Raw genomic sequence first — 4,800 nt, 5'->3', positions numbered from 1 at the left:
CCAGGTGCCTGCAGTAAATAAGCGCCTAATCTCTGGGGTGGTGGGACAGAGAGCTATGTTTGCAAGCAAACCCTCAAGGACTGAGGCAGCTCCCAGAGCTGTGTCCTTCGGACAAAGGACCCCGTTCTCACGGGCAGCTCCCCGCATCTCCCCCTTTCTTTTTATATAGGCACACGCTTATGTTCCTTTAACCGCAGACCATTTCCATAGATGGAAGCCTTTATGATCCATAGATCATCAATCAGTTTTTTAATTAAACAAGGTGCAAGAAATAAAACAGTTTTATTAGTGTATATGGGAATGGACTGACCCTCCCAGCCCACAGGTTGGAGAAGGGGAGGGTCAGGAAAATAAGCCCAGTAAGCATTTGAATATTCTTCAGAGTGTGCAGTGTTAATCTGATTTAAGATAATTAATAAGGTTATCAGGAAGCTTAAAGGCGATATCGGATCGCCCTGCACCACAACACGATTCTGTGCCTCTCGCATCAATGCCTGAAGTTGTTGCCGGGATGGTAATTCATCATGCTCTTGAATTGTCAATCTCCTCATCTGATTTGCTAGAGACTGTCTCTGCCGTGCGTACCAACCTTTCCGGCAGCCAGCGCGGCGCTTCGGCATCCTGTGGGAAAACACAAACATGCCCTCGTCCCCAGATTAGTACTGGATCTGGTCCATACCATTTTCCCACAAGTGGGTCTTTCCAAAAGACTTTAGGTCTTATTGTTTGTGCATCAAAGTTCCAAAATAGCTGTGCTGCTGAACGGCCACTTATATCCAATTGTAAAAATTTAGAACAAATAAAGCATGGTTTAGAGAGTTGGAGGGGGTATTGGGATACAATTCTCCCTTCTTTAGTTTTTGCAATTGATGTTTGAGAGTTTGATGTGCCCGTTCAATAATTTTTTGACCTTGAGGATTATAAGGGATACCTGTTTTATGTGAGATAGACAATTGCGTACAAAATAATTGAAAATTTTTTCCAGTGTATCCTGGACCATTGTCTGTTTTTATGATTTTAGGGGTTCTCATAACAGCAAAACATTTAATGCAATGAGCTATACAATGTTTGCTAGCTTCTCCGGATTGTAGAGAGGCATGTAAAAAGCCGGAGAAGGTGTCAATAGTAACATGAACAAATTTTTGTTTACCAAATTTAGGAATATGGGTAACATCCATTTGCCATATATCGTTTGGCAACAATCCTCGAGGATTAACTCCATAGTGGGGGACGCTAAAAAACTGAGGACACGTTTGACATTGCTTAACAATCTGTCTGGCAGCTTCTCGAGTAATGCCAAATTGAAGTCTTAAGCTATTGCTGTTTTGATGGTGTAAGCTGTGGGAAGTTTTTGCCATTTGTTCCAGTGAAGGAAATATCATACGTGTAGCTTCATCAGCCAAAGCATTGCCTCGTGCTAAAGGTCCAGGAAGTCCAGAGTGAGCACGAATATGACCAAAATAGCATTTATTAACTCTGGAGCAAATTAAATGTTGTATATCACGAAAAAGAGTTTGGATAGTAGAATTCAGGGTACCAATAAATGGAACAGTCTCAATAGTGTTTAAGGCTCTTATGATATATTGACTGTCAGAATATAAATTAAATGGAGCAGAAATTTGTAACAAAGCCTGAAAAACGGCAAATAGTTCTACTTCTTGAGCAGACTTATAATTAGTATGCCAGGTGGTAGTATTGTCCTGTATAATCAAACTAGCTATTCCATTAGAAGAGCCATCAGTAAATACAGTTAGGGCGTCGGCAAGGGGCTGAGAAACAATGATTTTTGGGAAGAGAAATTGGTGATAATGAGCAAATTGCAAAATTTTATCTGAGGGATAATGATTATCAAGCCATCCACTAAAACCAGCTAAGGCAATAATCTTTGTAATGCAGTGGCCAAAGTTATGCCTTGAACGTATGAAGGGCCGATATCAGCACAAATCCGTATATAGTCAGATAAGCCTCCCTTTTTCCTGTAAGGTCTCAGGGCAGCTTGACAAGCCGAATTGGCATTCTCATAAGCAAGCTGTTTAGTCAACACCATCCCCGCCTGCTCATCCCCTATCATTTTACCAATTGTCTCAAGCAGGCGGGCAACAAAATCCTGATATGGCTCATCTGGCCCCTGGCGAATTTTAGATAAATCTTCAGTCTTTTTATCAGAATTTGGAAGCTTTTTCCATGCTTGTAGAGCCGCAGCACTAATCTGAGGGTAGGCTCCAGGTAAATAATTAAGTTGACTATTAGTGTCTCGATATTCTCCCTCTCCCACCATCATTTCATAAGTGGTGTTCAGTCCCTGTCGCCGGTTGATATCGGCTGTGATCCCACATTGCTCAGCAAACTCAGATTTCCATAGTAAATAATCTCCTCCAGATAAACAAGCTCGAGCAACCTGTTTCCAATCATTAGGTGGCAGATTTTGATTTCCTAAAGCCTCTATAATAGCCTGAGTAAACGGCGCAGTTGGGCCATATTGTGCACAAGCCATTTTTAACTCTTTCAGTTGCTTAAAGGGCAGCGGCTCATAATACCTCTGCTGTTGATCATTTTCAAACACTGGATAGATTCCTGAAAACCCGGGAATATGTTCTCCTTCTTCATTAGCTCGCTTAATTGCTTGTTGAAGAGGAGATAATAATATCTCACTTTTAATTTTTATGTTTTCACCGGGCAAAGAAGCAGGGATAGATATAAGCTCTCGCGGTTCTACGAAAGGCGGAGGTGGATCGAGTCCAGCAAGAACCGAGGGAGGATATGCTGGAGGCACAGGCTGGCTGGAGTGGGAGTCTCCCTGTGCATCTTTTTTTACTGTTATAACAATCTTCTGAATTAAATTCTCCAGCTGTTCTTTAGAAAGCCCTGAATGCTTTAATTCCCCTTTTCCTGAGGGGGATTCCATGTTAACCATCATCTCCCAAGGCATATCCTCTCTATGGTTCTGAGCCGCTTGTTCATTTAACTCTTTCTGTTCATCAGAGCTTAACACATCATCATTCCCTCCAGCCTTATAAGCTGTTCCCTCAGGCACAGCATAAAGCGGCTCAAGTGATGGGGCAGAAGGCTCTGTAACTTCAGGTCCTGCGGAATCCCTGAGAGCCGTTTGAATTTTATGTCCCTCATGTTCAGGATCCAGGCAGTCTCTTATGAGAGTCCACAAAGAAAAAGCATCCACAGGAACACGATTGGGACCATGTAAGGAATAATATGTCTGCAATTGTTTTCCTACTTTTTTCCAAGTTTCCAGACTAACTGTTCCTTCCTCTGGAAACCAGGGACAAACCTCTTCAATAAAAAGTAAAAACTTTTCTAGCTGTAACTTATTTACATGAATTCCCCTACCTTTTAACATAGTTTTCAACATATGTACAAATAACTGGCGGCTATTGCCTTGTCCCATGATTTATTACTCTCGACAATCACCCTCCCTGCCCTTTACTTTTAATTACTTAGGAATTCCTCTTTACTTACCTCAATCTTGGCGGGCAGCGGCCGTCGTCGCACTCCGATTCTCGGGTCCCTGTTCGGGCGCCACCTGCCGGAGCCAGCCGGCAAAGTCAATCAGGTCCCGAGAACGTGCACGGCGGGGCTAAGAAAGAAACTAAAGCAAGAGACTACAAAGATGGGGTCGAGAGGTTCAGACACGTCACCACGAAGGGACGCAGTCTGACACCAACTTTATTCAACATCTCATATTTATACAGAAAAGCGTGAGAGAGACAAAACAGTTGACCTTTTTTTCTTGGTTAGCCTATACATCTTACAAACAGTCACAAGAAATCTTGAGAGCATGGGAATGGCTCCCTGTTATTATTTCTTACACCAGATAACATTTCTCTGTGCATGAGAAGTTTGCACAGAACTCCAGGTGCCTGCAGTAAATAAGCGCCTAATCTCTGGGGTGGCGGGACAGAGAGCTATGTTTGCAAGCAAACCCTCAAGGACTGAGGCAGCTCCCAGAGCTGTGTCCTTCGGACAAAGGACCCCGTTCTCACGGGCAGCTCCCCGCAGAAGTCCAGTCCTGGATGGTTTCACAGGGGAGTTCTACCAAACATACAATGTAGAGCTAATACTTGTCTTTCTCAAACTATTCAAAAAAAAAAAAAAAACTGAAGAGGATGGAATACTTCCAAATTCATTCTATAAGGCCACTATTACTCTGATACAAAAACCAGAAAAAGACATACAAAAAAAAAAAATTATATGCCAATATCTTTGATGAAGGTAGGTGCAAAAATCCTCAACAAAATATTAGCAAAATGAATTCAATAATATATTAAAAGGATCATATACCTTGATTTGGGGTCCCTGGTAGCTCAGCTGGTAAATAATTTGCTTGTAATGCAGGAGACCCTGGTTTGATTCCTTGGTTGGGAAGAACCCCTGGAGAAGGGATAGGCTACCTACTCCAGTATTTTGGGGCTTCCCTGGTGGCTCAATTGGTAAAGAATTTGCTTGTAATGCAGGAGACCCTGGTTTGATTCCTGGGTTGGGAAGAACCCCTGGAGAAGGGATAGGCTACCTACTCCAGTATTTTGGGGCTTCCCTGGTGGCTCAATTGGTAAAGAATCCACCTGCAATGCGGGAGATCTGGGTTTGATCCCTGGATTGGGAATATCCTTGGAGGAGGGCATGGAAACCCACTCCAATATTCTTGCCTGAGAATCCCCAAGGACAGAGAAGCCTGGTGGACTACAGTCCATGGAGTCGCAAAGAGTTGGACACAACTGAGCAACTAAGCACAGCACAGCACATTCTTGATCAAGTGGGATATTCCAGGGTGGTTCAATATTTGTC

The 4,800-nt window shown here is 43.0% G+C and overlaps 1 long non-coding RNA gene across 1 annotated transcript; it reads right to left on the bottom strand.

The window, feature by feature from the left end:
- Window positions 1–263: 263 nt before the first annotated feature.
- On the bottom strand, window positions 264–3,583 carry LOC113887622. Its single transcript, XR_003509772.1, has 2 exons — window positions 3,475–3,583; window positions 264–621 (listed from the first exon to the last, which is right to left on the bottom strand). It is a non-coding gene; the product is annotated as an uncharacterized LOC113887622 (long non-coding RNA).
- Window positions 3,584–4,800: the final 1,217 nt, after the last annotated feature.

The sequence above is a fragment of the Bos indicus x Bos taurus genome, chromosome X (genome assembly GCF_003369695.1).
Source record: "Bos indicus x Bos taurus breed Angus x Brahman F1 hybrid chromosome X, Bos_hybrid_MaternalHap_v2.0, whole genome shotgun sequence".
Lineage (NCBI taxonomy): Eukaryota > Metazoa > Chordata > Mammalia > Artiodactyla > Bovidae > Bos > Bos indicus x Bos taurus.
The sequence above is the reverse complement of the archived record's forward strand: the minus strand, read 5'-3'. Positions and strand labels throughout refer to the sequence as shown.